This window comes from Nothobranchius furzeri, chromosome 14 (assembly GCF_043380555.1).
Source record: "Nothobranchius furzeri strain GRZ-AD chromosome 14, NfurGRZ-RIMD1, whole genome shotgun sequence".
NCBI classification, from domain to species: domain Eukaryota; kingdom Metazoa; phylum Chordata; class Actinopteri; order Cyprinodontiformes; family Nothobranchiidae; genus Nothobranchius; species Nothobranchius furzeri.
The window spans coordinates 31,741,687-31,763,275 of record NC_091754.1 but is presented as its reverse complement, the minus strand read 5'-3'; the positions used below and the strand labels follow the sequence as shown (position 1 = coordinate 31,763,275).

General features: G+C 40.9%; 1 protein-coding gene and 1 long non-coding RNA gene across 2 annotated transcripts in view; one reads left to right on the top strand and one right to left on the bottom strand.

Moving 5' to 3' along the window:
- pdia5 (protein disulfide isomerase family A, member 5) overlaps nt 1-21,589 on the bottom strand; it is a 97,657-nt gene that overhangs the window by 69,495 nt on the left and 6,573 nt on the right. The gene's annotated exons all lie outside the window — the stretch shown is intronic.
- LOC129164920 (uncharacterized) lies at nt 14,676-15,421 on the top strand. Its single transcript, XR_008564385.2, has 3 exons — nt 14,676-14,811; nt 14,995-15,088; nt 15,210-15,421. It is a non-coding gene; the product is annotated as an uncharacterized lncRNA (long non-coding RNA).

Below are 21,589 nucleotides of genomic sequence, written 5' to 3'. Positions count from 1 at the left end.
CATGCAACGCCATTATCCGTCCTTTTGAGGGCTCTCCGACAGGCTCACAAGGACGGATGGAGTAGAGCTCTTTTCTAAACATCCGTCCGTCAAGATGGAGAATGGAAGCTTGTGATTGGTCAGTATGCCGCTGTTTACAGCGCTGCCATTGCGCTCTCAAAAAAAATAAAGAGAGCTGAGGATATCTAAAGGCAGACATAGAGAAGCTTGAAGAATACCTCGCGGAAAAACTGAAATATGAACCGTTTTATTCCCCCATGACTGGAGGAGTGAAGAGATACGCAGCAAGCATTCTATTCGTGGACGGAAATGGCAGGACACATGGGTTTAAAGATGGCGAGTGCATGAAGAGGTGGAGGAGGATGAGTGACAAATTTGTCAGTGTTAAAAAGTCTCTTCAATACAAAAAAAAACATGATATGAACACACCATCTTGGATGGAATACATGGCAGGATACCACAGAACAGCGCTATGCCCTCTGTTGTCCTGGTGGGGAATTGCTTTGCAACACTCCCCAGGAGACAGAGAAGGATGAAGGCAAATTGTCTCCGTCCGTCCATGCGTCTCTCTCTGGTGGAGCCGACGGAGACGTATAGATTAGGCTTCACACTTGGTAGGAACCAGGGTAGGTCTTAAATAATGTTTGAAACAGAGCGAGACCAAGGAACAGCAAATGACATTATTTAATTTCATAAATACAGTGGGGCAAAAAAGTATTTAGTCAGCCACTGATTGTGCAAGTTCTCCAACTTAAAATGATGACAGAGGTCAGTAATTTTCATCATAGGTACACTTCAACTGTGAGAGACAGAATGTGAAAAAAAAATCCATGAATTCACATGGTAGGATTTTTAAAGAATTTATTTGTAAATCAGGGTGGAAAATAAGTATTTGGTCACTTCATACAAGGAAATTCTCTGGCTCTCACAGACCTGTAACGTCTTCTTTAAGAAGCTTTTCTGTCCTCCACTTGTTACCTGTATTAATGGCACCTGTTTGAACTCATTATCTGTATAAAAGACACCTGTCCACAGTCTCAAACAGTCAGACTCCAAACTCCACTATGGCCAAGACCAAAGAGCTTTCGAAGGACACCAGGAAAAGAATTGTAGACCTGCACCAGACTGGGAAGAGTGAATCTACAATAGGCAAGCAGCTTGGTGTGAAAAAAATCAACTGTGGGAGCAATTATCAGAAAATGGAAGACATACAAGACCACTGATAATCTCCCTCGATCTGGGGCTCCACGCAAGATCTCATCCTGTGGGGTCAAAATGATCATGAGAACGGTGAGCAAGAATCCCAGAACCACACAGGGGGACCTGGTGAATGACCTGCAGAGAGCTGGGACCACAGTAACAAAGGTCACCATCAGTAACACACTACAACGGCAGGGAATCAAATCCTGCAGTGCCAGACGTGTTCCGCTGCTGAAGCCAGTGCATGTCCAGGCCCATCTGAAGTTTGCCAGAGAGCACATGGATGATACAGCAGAGGATTGGGAGAATGTCATGTGGTCAGATGAAACCAAAGTAGAACTTTTTGGTATAAACTCAACTCGTCGTGTTTGGAGGAAGAAGAATACCGAGTTGCATCCCAAGAACACCATACCTACTGTGAAGCATGGGGGTGGGAACATCATGCTTTGGGGCTGTGTTTCTGCTAAGGGGACAGGACGACTGATCCGCGTTAAGGAAAGAAAGAATGGGGCCATGTATCGTGAGATTTTGAGCCAAAACCTCCTTCCATCAGTGAGAGCTTTGAAGATGAAACGTGGCTGGGTCTTCCAGCACGACAATGATCCCAAACACACCGCCAGGGCAACAAAGGAGTGGCTCCGTAAGAAGCATTTGAAAGTCCTGGAGTGGCCTAGCAAGTCTCCAGACCTCAACCCCATAGAAAATCTGTGGAGGGAGTTGAAAGTCCGCGTTGCTCGGCGACAGCCCCAAAACATCACTGCTCTCGAGAAGATCTGCATGGAGGAATGGGCCAAAATACCAGCTACTGTGTGTGCAAACCTGGTAAAGACCTATAGTAATCGTTTGACCTCTATTATTGCCAACAAAGGTTATGTTACAAAGTACTGAGTTGAATTTTTGTTATTGACCAAATACTTATTTTCCACCCTGATTTACAAATAAATTCTTTAAAAATCTTGCCATGTGAATTCATGGATTTTTTTTTTCACATTCTGTCTCTCACAGTTGAAGTGTACCTATGATGAAAATTACTGACCTCTGTCATCATTTTAAGTGGGAGAACTTGCACAATCGGTGGCTAACTAAATACTTTTTTGCCCCACTGTAAACTCAGCATTAGAGGTGTACCAATATCCAAATCTCAAGATACAATATTGTCACAATATGAACCTTATGAGAAGATAATTATTGCAATATTGTGGGGAGGCTCACAGTGATAAGGCTCACAAGATAAGTTGCATTGACCAGTCATTGGTACATTTGTCAATAACTATCACCATTATGACATTTTGAACAGCCTGAAAAGCCATTGCTAACATGCAAAATTCAGGATCGTGGTCTATGTAGTTTACTTTGTTATGCTCCAGTGGAGCAGACAGAATTTTTTTTTTACCTCAAGACGTACTGTACAAGGCTGCAACGATATCGTGGTCATTTTAATATGATGAGATTGCATGTTGTCAGTATTTTCACACCCCACTCCATAAGAGTAGTGTTTGACTTTCAGCTGCTGCCACATAAAACCTTTGTTCAGAACTTGAGAAACAGGCGTCGCTAAAGGACCTTTCTGTGTTGATTATATTAATGGGTGTTGGTGGCCATATTGAATGGGGTTGGCTTTGGTTGCTAATGTGTTGTAAATGATTCATTTGAGGACTTTCTAAGAGTTTGTTCATTGGTTAATGATATTTTGCAAATAAATTGGGTTTTAACTAAAATGCACATTTTGGCTTTTGATAGTAGTCAAAAATGATTAAACTGTATCCTACATATAGCTTCTTTATTACAAGCAAATTACAAACCAACTGAAGAAACTTTCAGCATTTTAAGACAAAGCAAGTTTTCTGTAGATGAAGCTCTTAACGATCTGTGATTTACATGCAATAAAACACACAAAACTTCTGCAAGAATTAGAACACTTTGAACTATTGGGAAAAAAACTATTTTCCTGCAGCAGATCATGGCCATTTAAGTCTTATTAGAATAATGTGAAAACAGCCACATCTCTAAACACTAAATATTCAGACTGGCACTTCCTCCCACTTCTGAGGTAGCTAACAACACCGATGCCGTCGCCGAGCTGACATCGCTGATGGCTGTGATAAAACGTGTCTTCCACCAGCTGAAGTGTGTGTCATCTTCCAGTGGCAGGTGTACAATAATAGATATAACTAGACTGTGCTGGCAGATTTTCCATTAGGCATCTTAAGTGACAGGTCCATTCAGAGGCAGCATTACTGCACTGCTGATGGCTTCAGCAGGGATTTTATCTCACATCAGCACATGCAGCGACAGGGAGCTGAAGCAGAATAAAAGGTATGCTATAAAAATAACTACAGCTTAATGAAAGCAATTACAGAGAGAAACAGATTCACTCTCACAGTCATTGGATTACCAGCTAACGCTACCTCATTTTTCTGAAGGGACAGATGTTTTTCCCCAACCTAAATTTGAGAAGTAACTATTGAGACATGATTGACAACTTTCACCCTTTAAAGTATCTGCTACAGATATTCTCAAGTGTCTAAGATCTCTGTCTCCTTAACAGGATTAGTACGTTCCTCAAACTTCTACCTCCTTGTAGAAAATCCAAATAATGCACACATAAGTACCAATTGTATTTTTATTAGAGCCGGGACTTTAACGCGTTAATTATGATTAATTAATTAGAAAAAATGACACGTTCAAATTAACGCATTTAGTCACAGCTTGCTTTTCGAGCAAGGCGGAACCTTTGTCATTGCACGATTTCCTCGTAGTCCGAATATCACTGACGCACACAACAATGGACAGTGCTAATGGCTACTAAAACGGAATAAAAACAGAAAGAAGTTGCCTTGCTTGAACTGATGCAGGATTTAGGAAACCCATCCGCCTCGTTTCTTAACATGGAAAAAAAAACGTCCAGACAACAACGGAATCTGTGTCGCGGACATTTTCAGAGATTGTCTCTGCTGCGGCTGCCCTGTGTCACCGGAAACTTTACAAAGTTGCGGTAAGCTATATTTTTAACATTTAGTTAACATCTGTGCAGCGCTGAAAGCTCCAGACAGAATAATTCTTTGCCCTAACAGTAGTTTATGAAAGTAGTCAAATGAGAGGCACCTGGCTGCCGCTGGGAGAACGATCCTTGTTCTCACTACTGTGTTCAGACAACACAACTTGAGACTCCAATAGGAAGGCCGGGAGGGGGGGGGGGGTGTCCTGTTTCCCCCAGCGAGAGCAGCCATCTACGGCGCTCAGCCACTGTAGTCACAGGTGGGAGGGAGATCTTGGCAGAAGCGCAGAGCACATCGACTCCTGCAGGTTGATGACCTCGCCAGGCTGAGGTACACTAATCCGAAGGCGGGGGGGCGGGTTTTCACAGCATCTGTCTGCATTCCTTCATGGGGGTTTGTTGCCACTCAAGGCTACCAGGGCGTCAGATTCGGATAACAAGAATTTGTTTGGGTCAGGCTGAGAATTTTCCTCTCTGCCTTCAGTCTTTAAACTGATCATTCCAGTCCTTCAGTGAAGCCAATTTTGGGTTTTAAGCATGTCCATACCGTCCGGTGACTCTCTCCGAGATGACATCCAATCTGCGCACTAATACCGGTATCGCAGCTAGAACACTGTCCAGCTTACGATTCACCTCGAGTAACGTCCCAGTCTGTGAAGTCTCCACACGGACGGTGCTTTCCGTGGGTGCGGGTAGCCCTCCAATCGCTCTCGTCTTCCCAAATTTCCAGAAAACCAGATATCCTCCCACTCCAATCAGGAGAAATCCAGTGATCATCAGGCCGAATATCCACACGTCTTCGACATCCTCAATGGACAGCTGGGAGAGGCATATGATCTTCCATTCCTTCCAGGAATCCAGCATATACCCCACCAGGTGTGTCCCCTGTGGACATGTGGGAGCCCCCTGCTCCGTTCTCATTGTTGAAAAAATCTCATCAATCGCGTTGAATGACCAATTTATCAAATCCATGGTTAAAAACAGGGGTTTTCAGAAGAAATACAGAGAAGCGCTCTGTGGGCAGACATGACAAAGAGACTTGGGAAAAAAAGATAAGGGAGCTAAAGAGAAGCGTCTGTACTCCGCGAGTGCCAGGAAGAAAGCATTATTTATGCATTATTTAGCAGCTACAAAAAGTAAAAAATACTTAAAGTTACTTTTTGTATGTTCTTGCTCTGTCTTCAAATTCCATTTTTGGTTATTTTTTGAACACAGATAAGGTTTTTCTTTACCTTGCTGACGTTTCGTTTGCGGCTGCAAACATCTTCAGAGCTGACGCTGATGGTGGCGTCACTTCCTACTCCGTTTATCCGCGGGCAGCAGAGGACGTTATCGCCCTCTGCTGCCCGCTTTCCCCTCTCCGATGATGCAGTCCCATGCGCAATCCAACGAGTAAACTCCATCGTCCCTGTTCATGGTCCCACATCCACGTCTCCTCATCTCTATAGCTTCCTTTATGCATCTTTTGTTTTTCTGTTGTTTGGTGTTTATGATCCTTGTGTTGTCCCAGTCCATTACATGGTTTTCTCTTATGCAGTGATCCGTTACGACTGATTTCTTTATAGTACTTTCTGTTTCTTCTTTTGCTGCTCTTGTGTGTTTTCTAGGGCTGCAACAACGAATCGATAAATTCGATGAAAATCGATTACTAAAAGCGTTGGCAACGAATTGCGTCATCGATTCGTTGTGTCGCACAACTCTTCCAAAAGCGCCCCCCCCCCCCCCCCTTCCCGCCCGCCGTTGCGCGCAGACCAGAGCAAGTCAGATCAGCGCGAGGGAGAGCCGGCAGATCAGCGCGAGGGAGAGCCGCAGATCAGCGCGAGGGAGAGCCGGCAGATCAGCGCGAGGGAGAGCCGCAGATCAGCGTGAGGGAGAGCCAGTACCGGCAGATCAGCGCGAGGGAGAGCCGGCAGACTTGCGCTGCTGCGAACCGGTTCCGCATTGTCGCGCAGCGATCCAGGCAGCTGCTTCCAGCCTACGGTCCATTCTCAAAGTGGCGCAACCAAAAAACTATAATTAGCACACGATCGTTCATGTCCGCACATGTTCTCTATTTTCTGTCTTATTTGTGCCTGAAGCTCGCTACTGCGGAGCTCATCACCTGTGCTGTGGTGATGTCACCTCACGCAGCATCGAAAACGCGCTCTGCGCTTTTCGGTCAGGAGATCCCTTTGATCTGCTCAAAAGTAACTGATGAGGTGAAAAGGTAAGAATCCAGGCAACAGATTTTCTGGAGAATTATGAGGAGATGCAGGAAGATGAGAGACAGACAGGACAGGAAAATAGTTAAATAAAAACAAGAAAACAAAACAAAGTGTTGAAAAGTCAAATGTAGGTAGATTTATCTCCACGACACGTTTTTACCAGTAAAAAACAATAAGTCATATTTATACATCTGATACAATTCAGATCACCTTCAAAACTCAGTCACACACCCAGGGCCGTTTCAAGACATTTTGGGGGCCAAGGCAAAATGCCCCCACCCCCCCCCCACCCCCCCCACCCCCATAACTGGGCTCCCCAGAAGCCTCTGTGTAATTCATGCCCTCTCCAGGAGTGTTAGTTATACAGTGTTTATAAAAGCCCCTCAGACATTACTGACATGTTCTAATATTATCAGATGAAAAACTAAATGATCAGACATGCTGTCTCATCTGCTTCTTTTAAAAACTTGCAAAAAGTAACAAAACCATTTGAAAGCCACTATTTGTGGATTCTCTGAAAGTTTCCATGGAGTGTGTGACAACTTATTTTTTCATTGATCCTATCGTCTAATCTCACAGCTGAAACGAGCATCCTTAATAATCTGTGCACAGGAAGCTTACCGATGCTGTAGTAAAACAAAAGGTATAATAATTTATTATTAATAAAACCTTGTTGCAGCACTAAAGCAGAAAAATTAGATTTTGCATTAAATATGCAAAATATTTACATATGAATAGTTTTAGAGCCCTTTAATTGGCAGAATCTGATATTAATTTAGTTCTTACAAAAAATGGGTCCCAGCATGGTTTGTGTGGCGTTGCCATAGTGTGACGTCATAGGCACAGATCCCCTGTCCTCTTGTTTGGAAATGGAAATATGGTCACCCTATATTAAACAAACTGTCCACCCGGGCTTTTGCACTGCACAGAGACGCTTCGCTGCCTACGACTGAACGTCAGTTGAGAGTCAGTCTCATGCAGACTGACCAATGAAGAGAGGGCCTCAAGTTAAGACCCTCTCCTCATTGGTCAGTCCACACGAGGTGGGTCAAAGGTTACTCTGGGCGGGTTACGTGTTGTCAGGCATTCAAGTATTGAGTATATTTACTGCATATTACAGTAAAATATTCTGTATGTGACCACATTATGGTGATCCTTGGGTCGTGATGATGGAGCCCTTGAATATTGTTGCCCAGGGTACAACAAAGTGTTAATCTGGCCCTGGTTCCGCCGTCACATTCCCGCAGAAACTGGTTGATCACACCGGGGCCATACTACTAGCATGTGGTTTTACAACCACAATGTCCTCAGAAGCAAAAACGCTTTTAAAAGGGAGGGAGGAGTCCTAACTGTTGCTGCAGGCGTGTTGTGTGAGAGTGCAGTTATATACTGGTTAATATATTTTTGGGTTCAGTTGCTTTCATGTGGCCTAATGTGTGTCTATTTGGGATCATTGGAATGATCAGCAGCATTTCTTGATGTGACTTTATGGCAGTTGCCCAGGGCATCATCGCAAGGAGGATGGCATTCATTTACTTTTGTTTTATTTGGTATTTTTTCAGTCAGTTTTGGAAATAGTGATCAATTTTGATTAATTCACAGCCTATGTTTAATTACATTTAAAATAAATATTAACAGATGAGATCAAACAAAACAGATGAGAATTGCCCTTAAGCTGTTTAACTTGGACCAAGCATTTTAGATCACAGATAGATGTAGCTTAGGGTCTCTGTCTATACACCTTATAAGACAATTTAGGTGATGGCATGTTGTTTTTCTGCTATTGAACTGTTTTCTAATAATGTTGTGTTAAATAAAGTGAAGGAAGGAGAGAAATAACGTTTCCCTAGCAGTTTTTAAAAATTTCCCCATGTAATCCGATTAATCGATTAATCGTGTCGAGACCCCATCCGATTAATCGATTATCCAAATAATCGTTTGTTGCAGCCCTAGTGTTTTCGACTTGCCTCTTTCTCGCACTCCTTTCTATGTTCTATTGTTCGTGTGCTGAGTTGGCATCCTGTTTCTCCTATGTATGTTTTATTGCAGAGTTTGCATGGGATTTCGTAACCAACTCCACATTTAAGTCCAGCTGGTATCTTGTCTTTTGGGTGTACTAGTCTGTTTCTAACTGTTGTGTATGGTTTTGTTGGTGTGTTTATGTTGTGTTTTTTCATTGTTGCTCTTATTTTTTCTGTTATGTCTTTGATGTATGGTAGGGTTATCACTGGTTTTGGTTCTCGTCTTTCAGGGTTTCTGGTTCGTTGCTTTGGTTGTTCTTTTCTTTCTGTTGTTGTTTGTTGTTTTCCTTTGTTTATTGCCCATGTCGGGTATCCGCAGGTCTTTAAAGCGTGTTGTATGTGTTTGCCCTCTTGTTTACGGTCTCTTTCTTCAGTTATCATGTTTGCTCTGTAATATGCTCCGATTACTGATATTTTGTGTATGGTAGGGTGTTCTGATGTCCATAATAGATATTGGTCTGTGTGCGTTGGTTTCCCATTTGTGTTTATGTTTAGGGTCCCGTCGGTCTGCCTGGTTATTTTCATGTCCATAAATGCTATACTGCCATCTGTTTCTGTCTCATATGTGAACTTTATGTTGCCTGTGTCGTCAATGTTATTCAAGTGTTGTGTTAGTGTTTCTGTTTGTCCTTTTGGTATGATTTCCAGTATGTCATCTACGTAGTGTTTCCATAATTTTTTTGCGGGCAGCAAAGGGCGACAACGTCCTCTGCAGCATAAACAGAGTAGGAAGTGACGCCACTATCAGCGTCAGCTCTGAGGATGTTTGCAGCCGCAAACGAAACGTCAGCAAGGTAAAGGAAAAACCTTATCTGTGTTTAAAGAAGAACCAAAAATGGAACTTAAAGTAACTAAATGAAACCTAATCCTTTATAAAGTTGTCATTCAAGGATAATAGTGTTTGAAAGCTGCTCTGGGGGCTATTCTTCCAAATAAAACTGAGTAGCTCTACATGATTCTGAATGAGTCGTTGGTGAATCACAATTAGAACTAGGAAGAAGCGTCGACAGTCTTTACCTGAAATCCTGCTGATGATACATTTTCAGATTCAAAGCAAACGTGGTTAAAAAAAGACATTATCAAGTATTTCTTTAATACTATAATGATAGTGTAAATATAACCATGCACACATGATGGTCTACATGTCCTTACATTTCAGATGAATAATCCTTGTTCATTTACTGAATACAAATATTTAAAATGATTCTACCAGGATTACATAAAGATCCAGCCTGTAGTTGAATAGATAGCTGTAAATATTTAGGAATGTGGCGGTTCAGGTCTAGGTATTTTTTGCATGTAGTTCATGTTTGCAGTTTATTTGCACTATTTGTTTTATTAATATTGACACTGATATGATTTTGATGTGTAGTTAGGGGTGCTAAATATGGCAAAATGATAAATAATAGTGCTCAGCATAAAGGAGTACACCTCACCAGATTTGTCAGAAAAATCTTAGTTTCCTTTCAGAATCAACATTTCAGCCAATGGCTGCAAACAAGATATGCCGTCTTGCTCACACAAAAAAAAAGATCATTTACAAACAAGATAATTCAAGCCCATGCTGCTAAACTGAATCTACCACAATTTAATCTTAGAAGAAATGGTCATTTTAAGACCTATAAAATTCTAATTAACAAGAAATAAACCACAGGTAAGTTTAATTATCCATTTAGAGGCAAACAGGAAACTACTCATGTAGTCTTCAGTGCATTACGGCTGGATGTACTTAGAAAAAATGTGGTGCACCCCTAGTTAATAGTGTGTGATTAGATTGTTTGCAGGTTAGACTTTTGAGATGGTCTTTTGAGGAAATCCAAAAAAAGGTTTGTTCTCGGGAAGTATAGTTTAAGAATAAAACAGCCTCTGTTGATGGGAAAGATAAATCCGTGCATGAACCTGGGTAAAGCTACAGCATCCACAAAAGGGACTAATGGCCTAAACATCCTAGATCAAAGCATAAGTAATTACTGCAAGTCATATCTAGCAAGCTCAGGTAGTCAGATATGAGTCCAAATGGAAAAATGTCCTGAAGAATAATTAATTCTTACAGAAACAAGTTTGTTACACCCTTCCAACTAAAGAGGAGGGAGACCTGGCTTGTTAGTGGCATATAGCTTATAGAAAATGTGTTTCTCAAGGAAGCATTAAAATACATGATTAAATGTACATAATATTAATAACGATTCAGTACAAGTGACAGCAGAGTCTCAGTTTGGTGACCTCTTGACCCCGCAGGCTGTTGTGACCTCTGTGCTCTATCCTACAGAAAAGTCTTAATCTCTCCTGTATGGAGCTAGGATTGGGACAATATTACGTGTAACTTGTACAAGTTTTGTAATTTGTAACATATTTTGTGACTAACTTATTTTGTAACACAATACTTGTTTTTTAACCTGGAACTACTATTTTGTTTAGTGTAATTATTATGTAATACAAAACTTTCATTTTGTAGCATGCAATTCTCATTGGTTCCTTGGGAAGGAAGCTAGAATTTGGACAAAATGTTTTGTTCACAGACTTGAGTTTCTTAACTGTAGACTGAGATGTGTGATTTGAGAGTTGTGATTTAAAACTTGTAAATAGATATTTTTTCCTGTACGTTACAAAACCAAAGTTGCATGTTATAAAACAGGAACTACATGCTACAAAACCAAAGCTACATGTTACAAAACAGGAACTACATGCTACAAAACCAAAGTTACATGTTACAAAACAGGAACTACATGCTACAAAACCAAAGTTACATGTTACAAAACAGGAACTACATGCTACAAAACCAAAGTTACATGTTACAAAACAGGAACTACATGCTACAAAACCAAAGTTACATGTTACAAAACAGGAACTACATGCTACAAAACCAAAGTTACATGTTATGAAACAGGAACTACATGCTACAAAACCAAAGTTATATGTTACAAAATGTGAATTATATGCTACAAAACGAAAGTTACAGTAACAAAATATGTTACAAGTTACAAAACTTGGTGCAAGTTACATGTAATAGTGTCCCAATTCTAGCTCCATACTCCTGGTAGTTAGTTTAAACACCACAGCAGCTCATTCTTCACCCTGCAGTGAGATGTTTTAGTTGTTTTATGTTCATCCTCTTCTCAATCCGTTTCCTTCTCATCACCACACTCCTCAACACATGCGCCAGGTGACGAGCCCGATTGCTGCAAAGCAGATCAATAGTGAAGAGACATTACGAGCACAACTGTGTACAACTAAACTAATTCTTCTCACGATTATAAAACCATACAACAGGAAAGCTGGACAAAAAAGAACTTTATAAAACAAATAATTGACAAGAGCAGTGGCTTTGATGTTCGGTTTGTTGTTTAAATTCAAAAGGATGCATTCTTTTGTCCAAGTAATTTGACAGTACAGCTAACAACTATCAAAGACAAAACCAATTCAAAAAACACTGGACACAATTTGAAATAATACAGACTTTGTTGTTAAAGGTGTGGAACACTTGTTTAATAATACATTTGCAGTGGTCTCTAATAGGAATGACTGCCAAGCAAGTCGTACTCTGGGGAAAAAAAAGCTCAGAAACACCTGGAGTCAGCTGGAGAAAATAGCTTCAGACAGCAGGTTTTGGATGCGTATTTCCTGATATTTGGACATCTTACATCTGATTAGATAGCAGCAATGTGACTACCACTGACTCATTTATTTTGCAACGCTGACAATTTATCTCCACAAATAACACAAGCCTGAGGAAGTCCTGCTGTGTGGTGGAGTCGCTAATGCTAACAGTTAACTGAGACGCTAGCTGAGATGTTCGGTTTCCTGGAAGCTAAACCTACAACAGCCTAAACTGCAGTTGTACAGAAAAATGCTGCTATAGCAGAAGCATGCCAGCATCTTCCTGAAAGCTCTCACTTTCTATCTGCTGTGACAAATCAGTTTGATAAATGATGTTCAGCTTAGGTCCAATACTGAATTAGCACAAATCACACCGGGGGTTTGTCAAGTAGTTGTCTTGACTTCCCTCTGACTAATGAGCCAGCGAGGTGTGTGTTGTTGAGTGTGGACTGGCTGATAATACAAGATGCTCTGTAGCCTATAACACCCTGGGGTATACCAGGGGGTAAATCTTGTTGAAGAACCAAAATATTTCACAAGCATGGTTATATTAGACATTCACTGAACAAAGTATTAACATCAAACATTTAAAACTCTGTAGAAGATGCTTGATCTAAAAATCTAATGCATCTGTTTTCTATTTAATTTTTAACATGAGTTATCTTCTAAAATCCTTAGATAAATAATGCTTTTTCCACTGTATGAGTGTGTTTCTGTTATATTGCAGGAGTATAGATCAGTCTCCTGCAGGTGAACAGACACTAGCAGAGGATGAGAGGATTACGTTGGCAGGTGGACGCAGCATGGCCAACAGGCACTGCTGATTTAGACAGAGGGTTCTGCAGGCATCCTAGCTTTACGTTGCAGTGGTCTGTGAAAGTTTCTTATACAATGCAAACAAAAAGTTCATGTACTCAACAGGTGAACCCCACCTTCATCTACACCTGTCCTTCACAAGAACGCAGGCCCCTCAAAAAGACATGACAAAAATGTTTACTGTGTCTACAGGTATAGTTGTTTCCTTGATTGGCGTATCTTACTGAAATCACAAGAATCCTAGTTTTTTTAATGATGCTGATAGCATGTATATGTACAAAGAAACAGCATTGCATAAATGACACTCATTAGACATGAAAGTACATAATTTCCCATTCACGAGACTAATTCATAGGCATAATAAATAGTGATGCACTGATATGAAATTTTTGGGCTGTAGCGTTAAGAATGGCCTCTAATTTGTGACAAAGGTCACATTTTCCCAGCTGGGTGAGGCTGGGTCGACTGTAACTTTGCCCCACAGATTAACAACGCCAGGAGCCGTGATGTCTGCTGAAAATCATCTTTATCTGCTGCTGTTCCGTCCCAGGATGAAGGACACTTCAAGTTTCACAATAATAATTTTAAATAATAATCTTAATAAACTCTTGACTTTATTACTGTTATTACAATCATCATAAATAATCTCTTGGTTCAGTATGAATGTATTTTAATTACTGAAATAACTTATTATGCTTTGGGTATAATAATGATTATTGTTGATGATCGGTTATGTGTGTTCAGCAAACCAGAAGGTCATCTCGCACGTTAACCAGCCTCATTCAGAGGATATCCAGGGTCAAGGGTAAAACCATCACATGTCTTTAGCTCATGACCAAGCTTTCTGACGCTGAGAGGGTGTGTTCTGAGGGTTTTGTTAAAACTAAAAATCCCACAGCAAAAGTTCAGTTCTTGAACCCACCAGGAGACGAGGGACGGACGCCCGAATCTCTACTAAGCATTCGGTCACGCCAATAGAATTGCTCTGAATAAACGCAATGTAACCAGCTGACGCAAAACTCCTTCAGAGTTAAGCCAGACACTCGATACCGTGTACCCATGACACCTCTGGACCAGAGGATCGGTTCTACTCGAGTCTTCTCTACCGGACCGAGTACCCCTGAGGCTGACAACATCCTCCTTGACCTCCGGATCCACACAGAGGGTCGTCTTGCTGGGTGAGGTAGCACACAGATGGTGTTTGATGCCGTTCTTCCTAAGAAACGACTCAGTTAGCTGCAAAACAACTTTCCAGCCAGAAACGCTTCTCTCGCTCAAAGAAACCTTCTGATATTCTTTGACGCATCCAAAAACTCGCATTTTCATTTTAGCTTCCATTCAGTCACAGGTTTGCCTTTAAAACAAGTTTTAATATCAAATTGTCATTTCTAAAAGTGTTAGTAATAAATTCTTAACTTTAAAAACTTGACTCTTCTTTGAAATGAAACACAGAATGGTGTATACTTCTGGTTATTGAAAAAGCAAAGATTCCTTTAAACTTCTGATTAAATAAATAAAATTTTGCTATTAAATTTAATTATCTTAAATTAAACATTAATCTTTGGATTAAAAATAGACCAAACTCGTTGGCATATGAACTTCTATCGAATATATAATATCCTAGATATTTATATATGAGAGAAGCTTCATTGTTAACTTGTTGGAACTTTTCTCAGAATCTAACAAAACTGATTACAAACAGGCTGTTTCTCAATTCAGGGTCTGCATCCTACCTCGGCCGGATTCGTCGGCCGGTTACGTCACAGCGCCGCAACTCGGCCTGTCCCAATTCGAAGACTCCTTCAAATGCGGTCGACGAATGCGGCCTTCTTTTCGCCTGAATGAAGGATGGGTCGGGTGTATCCTTCAATAGGTAGCATTTCCCAAGATGCCTTGCGGGCCGGCCGGCAGAAAAACTTAAAAACAATGGCGGACAGTGAAGCGGGAGCTGTCGGAGAGGATTGCGCTTATAAATGTAAGTATAAACTTGAAAACTGTCAGTTTAAGGACTTTTTGTGATACATGAACGTTATTTTAGTTAGAAATGTTACAGTAAAAGTGCTTGTATTGCGGTCTCGGCTCGTATGTTCGGCCGCGCTCGGTGTCGTACTTCTCCCGCTACGTTTCCCCCTGATTTTAATAGAAGTTTGTATTTTAGGACCAAAAGAGAAAACCAGGGAATTTATTAAGCTTAGGGCGGAGATGGACCACATGATCACCGGAGCAAAGTATTCGGCGGCTGTGGCATGGAGGTACAATAACATCTCATATTTTAAAAACTCGTTTGAGTATATTTTTTTCTGCGAAAACATGAAAGGAATAACCCGTTGTCCTCTTTTCTCTTCCTGTTTCTTTTCTTACATGTTTGTTAAGACTATTCTGGAGAAAATGGGCATCCAGGGGAAGGTGCCAGCGATGAGCTTCTGGAGCTGATCTGGGAGGACATGAGGCTGCAGAGCAGCAGAGAGCACAGGAGAGAAGGAAGAACTTTGACAGCTTTTTACTTTGCTAGAAAAAAATGGTTAATGAAGATTAAACATGTACATGTAAAAGAAATATCTAAATAAAATCAGTTCTGCATTAAACTCTTCAATTTTATTTGTGTTTACAAATGAGAATTGTTTACTAGAGGGTATCCGCTGGGTCTTGAAAAGTCTTAAAAGGTGATAAATCGGTTTTGGTCAAAGTAAGACCCTTAGAAAGTATTAAAAACTATTATCACATCTTTGCTCAGGCTCAGCTAGTCTTAAGTATTTTCTCTGAATTAGCTCTCCAACAGTCAAGGAAATGATTAACCCCCAGAGACCCACGGTTGTAGTATTACAACATCAGATTTAAGTCTACAAAAATAAACCTTCCCCATTTTTTTTCTTTTTAAAACCACATTTACATTGCTAATAGGTCCTATTCAGTTCTGCAACACTATTGGCTGTTAAAATGTGTAAATAGGCCCGTTTATCTGGCCTCCTAGAACAACATGTGAAAGGTTAAAAAATATTTTGCAGTTGTTTTCTAAATTTGGGTTTCTGGGGGTTAAAAAGCTAAATAAAACGTCGAGCTCCATCGTTTAAGGTTCCTTCTGCCTTCTGCCCAGCGGTTCCACGGTTGCTAGGCGACGGAACGTTCGCCGAGGGAGTTCATGAAGGCTAGGCCTGTCCAAATTCACAGCCGTTAACATCCGGTCTACCCGGCCGACGGAGGACGCAGCCCACGTCGGCCGGGTGGGCTGGGTCCTTCGAAGGATGCAGACCCTGAATTGAGACACAGCCACAGTGTTGATTCTAGTATGTAGTTAAACACGCTACAGGGCCGATACTGATATCCAATATTAAGATCACTATTATGGCTGATAACAGATATGCACACATTAATGCTTCTAAAATCAGTAGATTTTGTAAAAAATGAAAATTATTAAAGCTGAATTTACATTATTATGCACACACAACACACACATTTACGCTTCTGAGATGATTACATTCACTGTTCACATGACTAAACAATTACACATCACCCCCCTCACCCTCTGAAACAAGCAAACAAATGGAGACAAGATGGAAAAAAATATCAGTTGTTAATATTGACCGGTTTTATTTATCGGGCCGATACCAATATGTTAAAAAATGACTAACATCGGCCGATACCGATATTGATGCCGATATATTGTCCATCCTTAATAAAAAACATTGCTGTTAAAAAGCTGTCGGTAAAGGGCTTAGACCACGTGTCAGACACAAGGCCAGATGTGGCCCACCACATTATTTTATGTGGCTTGCGGAGATTCAAGTGTCTTAAAATAAGTCTATGTCGCTTCAAAGTGCACATTGACTATAAACTACATTTCCCATAATGCATGGCGATTGTGTTCCCAGTGCAGTGACTCGCCACTAGGTCGCAGTGCATCTACTTCCATGTTTAATTAATGAAACAAGTGAAAATAACTGTCCACACTTCATCCCAAAATGTCCAGGAAGAGAGATGGATGCAGAATGAAGGGTGTTTCAACAAAGATGAAACATGTTGATGCTTCAAGGAGAAAAACCGGTATGTCTTTGCAGTCATTAGCATCCATGCTACTAGCATCAGCGTCTGCAGCGGTACCTCCTCTGCCTCGGACAAACTGAAAACACTCCTCTTACTTAGCGTCAAGTTTACTCAAAAATTTGCCGACTTTGAAGCCCAAAAATGGATTTTAACAGCCCAGTAATGTTTGCGGCTGACATCGAAAGCGCACTGACCAACTTCCAGACCGAGATGATTTAACTCCAGTTTAGCGACACACTCAGGTCACTGTGACTCTGTGGCTGCTGCTGCTTTTATCCCCCTCCCCGACACAACTGCGTGGTCCAGATGCTCTCCATGTCCAGCAGCGCAAACCTGTGTGAGCAACTGTTTCTCACTGATGAACTCCTTCCTCTCAGCTCAGAGCCCAACTCCACAGATGCAGGTCTGGCTGGAACAGGTGAGCATCACAGGAAATCAGAGTGGGGAAAACTGGGATTGAATTATTTTGTTTTTATTAACCTTTTCTGCTCCAAAGCATGAACGTTAATAGGTTAGATATTGCATTTTCATTTAAGCGAATTATTATTATTTATTTATGTTGTTGGCCTGTGAAAAAAGATTTCACCTACTTTAAAACAGGACAGATTACAGATAGAAGAATAGAAATAGAAATAAAATAGAAAATCCCTTTATTGTCCCTGAGTGGGGAAAGCTTGGTGTCACAGCAGCAATAACATCCATTACAGGAGCAACAAAGGAGAGTAAAAAATAAAGAATAAACAAGAAAAAATTAAATAGAAACCCTTAAAAGATTTAACAGATTAAAAAAATGAAGAAATGCTGAATATATGCAGAATTTAAGGAATAAAATATTAAAACAAAATTGAGACATAGGTAATGAATACCACTGATGTGTGCTTTGTTTAAAATGGACTTGCTCGTGTGTCATTTGGCTATTCCACATTCAGTGTTACTGCAAAAATAAGTTTATTTCCAAATGAAAAGGTTCAACCGTTCATATCTGTAGATAAAGGAAAATGTGCACATTTGCCGTCACTTTTTAAAAAACATTGATTTTAGCCCGCAACTTCGTCCCAGTTTTTCATTTTGGCCCAGTGAGAATTTGAGTTTGACACCCCTGATTTAGACATTGGTCAACAAACGTGTCCAATCGCCCAACCTTACTACGACCTCCTTAAGTGTATTTTTTCTTCATTGTGTCAGGTTCTATGGAAGTGTTGTGTAATTTCAGCAAGACTAATTAGAGGGTGGTCTTTTTAAAAAGGTAGTAAACAATCAGTTTAACAAAATAAAACTAATATCATATCCTGATTAAGGACAAATCACCATGTATAAAGCTACAATAACTAATTTGGAAAACAGATTAGCTTAACACATTTTCTCATACCTTAACATAGTATAGCTATAAATATATCGTGGAGATTAAAAATAAGAAGAAAACGAAAAAGTGGTTCTCGCGCATTTGTCTAAAAGCCTTCACCAATAACATGTTTTGGACTGAAAGGAACTATTGGACCATCCGTTTTAGCCGTCAGACTTGCTGAATCGCTGCACTTCCCTGGGTCCTCCAATCACTTTTAGCAGCAGACCACTACTGGTATGAGAGGTTTACAACTCAATAATTAGTGATGCACCGATATAGGGTTGTCACGGTAACCGGTATAGCGGTAAAACCCGGTAAAAAAGTTGACAATAAAAATAACCGTCCAGTTTTTAAAAAACTAAATTATCTCGGTGGGTTTACCGTGGCCGCGGTTTCGGCGCGGTGACCCTTACCAGCCACCGTCGCTTCAGCTGAAGTTCCCGCGGCGCGCACACGCACTTTTTAGTTTGCAACGGCACCAAAACTTTGAAGCTGAAATAATGGCCGAAGGAGGAGACGGCAGCGCCCAGGACATCCATCAGCCCTCAAAGAAGACTAAATCGGAAGTATGGGCATATTTTGGATTTCTGAAAAATGCTGAGGGACAGTTAATAGAAGACTGCTATCCCGTTTGCAGAACGTGCAGGAAACAAGTGTCTGCAAAAGGCAGCAACACTTCCAATCTAATGGCACATCTGCGTGACCATCACCCACGTCTCTACAGCCAGTGCAAGGTAAGTTGACATTAGCATTTTAGCTTAAATGCATGACGTGAGGACTTTTGGTTGAGGGAGAATGCAACGAGTCACTATATACTGCGGCCGCAGCGTCCTCTGCCAGCATTTAAACCGTGTCACGGACACCCTGTTGCTGGATGAAGCATCGTATTTGTTGATGATGAAGAGAAATATACAATTAGTTCCTTGTCATTGATTTGTTTACTTATTCAAGGCCATTTATACTTGAACATTTGGATTTGATTACATAGTGTAGTAGTTATTTTAGTAATTTGTTTAAAGTGGCTATTTATTTTAAATACATATTTTTTTAAGGTTGACTTGTACAGTGCTCAAGTCAAGTGTGGACTGGAGTTTTAGATTTTCATTTTGATAATGAAGAAAACAAGTATATGAGAAAACAAGTGGTGTTTCTTTGATTTGTTTACATATTGTTTATGGATTGAATGTTTGTATTTGTATAATTTAAACCTGCACTGACTACTGTAACATGTTCCAGAAAAATAAGCTATTTGTTCCTTTACTTGTGAAAAGTTGCACTTTTGCTAAGGCTTTGTGTTATTTTAGGTTTAATAAACATTGTTAAACCTTTTCAAAACTATTTCAGTTTGTGTAGAACAGGACTATCAATGCTTTCTGAACATATGCAACACCGTTTAAAAAATACCGCGATAATACCGAAAACCGTGATAATTTTGGTCACAATAACCGTGAGGTTAAATTTTCATACCGTGACAACCCTACACCGATATGACATTTTGGGGCCGATACCGATATTAAGATCACTGTTATGGCCGATAACCGATATTTGCCGATATCAATATGCATTAATGCTTCTAAAATCTGCAGAGTTTGTATAGAATAAAAATTATTAAAGCTGAATTTACGTCATTATGTACACACCGCTAGGGCTGTCGCGGTTGAGGAATTCCCCCTGCGGTGATTCAGGGTGGCTTAATATTGCGGTGTGCGATATTATTGCAGCACTTTTTTTTTATTGCAGTACTGTCTAAACATAATGTTTACACATTTGAAAAAGGTTAAAAATTGCCGTGCCTTCTTTTATAACACTTTACTGAATGCTGATCAAAGGGCAGTAACAACACAGATCACAGTAACGTTTATTTCTCCGACAGTCGGAGTCCAACTGAACTTAAAAACAACAAAATTCAGGAGAAGGTTAAACTTTTAAATGCAAATTTGGCTGCAGCATCTAACAAATAAGAAACAAGTCCCCATTTTGTTTAGTTGTTTGAAATCAAGCATAAAAAAATTACATGTGCCGGGCGCGCGCGCCGGGGGGCGGGCGCACTATCATTTCACTTTCACTTTCACACACGAATGATGGTGATTTATAGCTCGGTCACATCCTTGTTACCCACAAGGAAAACCAGCATGTTAACCATATACGGTTTGAGAGAGGATCTGAGAGGGGTGGCAACATTTGCAGCAACACTGAAAACCCTCTCGGATGGTGCGCTCGTTGCACTAACGCACACGTACCTGCGTGCGACTGGCGAGCAAAGGGAATCTCTCCCGGTTGTTGCTCCACCATGTCAGGGGGGTTTCTTTAGGGTGGATGCATTCCTCCTGCAGGTAGCAAGTGAGCTCCAGCTCGGCTCAAACTCTCTTCGGGACGGTTGCAGAAGCAGTGCTTGTCTGGGACTTCAGCAGGTCTCCCAGCGTTTATTATTATTTTTTTGCCGCTGGTGGCACCTCTGTCTCGGCCAAGGACTCTGGCTGTGCTGCAGCTGATGTACTGAAAACCAAAGTGCTCCCAAAGGAGCGAAGTAACATTTCGTTTTGATACCAGTGCAGCCATCCTTCTCAACATGCATCATTGAGTTGAACCAAGTTCAGTAATCGCGGTGGCCCATGATGCAGCGCGGTGGGTTTCTTCATATTGCGATATTTCATTTTTGCGGTTACCATGACAGCCCTACACACCACACACATTTATGCTTCTGACATGAGAAGAAATAGGGTGGAGTCAAACACTGTTTCATGGAGAAGAAGTGGAGGCGGTTGAGGAATACAAATACCTTGGAATTCACCTGGACAACAGACTGGACTGGAGAAAGAACAGCGAAGCCGTTTACAAGAAGGGGTACAGCAGACTGCACTTCTTGAGGACGCTTAGGTCCTTCAATGTCTGTAGCAAGATGCTGCAGATCTTCTACAAGTCTGTTGTTGAGAGTGTAATCTCTTCAGTCATCGTCTGTTGGGGTAGTAGCATCAGAAGCAGGGACCTGAAAAGGCTCAACAGCCTAATAACAAAGGCTGGTTCTGTTCTGGGGACGACTGTGGAACCACTGGAGGAGAGAATGCAAAGAAGGATTCTCCAGAGGATCAAGAAAATGATGGACAACCCTGAGCATTCTCTTCACAAGACTGTCCGACAACGGAAGAGTATCTTCAGTCAGAGGCTTCTTCAGTTTCGCTGCAACACTGACCGCTACTGGAGATCCTTCCTGCCAACAGCCATTGTAATATACAATAACCCTTTGATGACTTGATTATTATTCTGAGCTTCTACAGCAATCATTTTCAAGCTGGGATTAATAAAGTATTTTTGAATTTGAATTGAACTGAATTACAATCACAGAAATATCAGTTGATGATATCGGCCG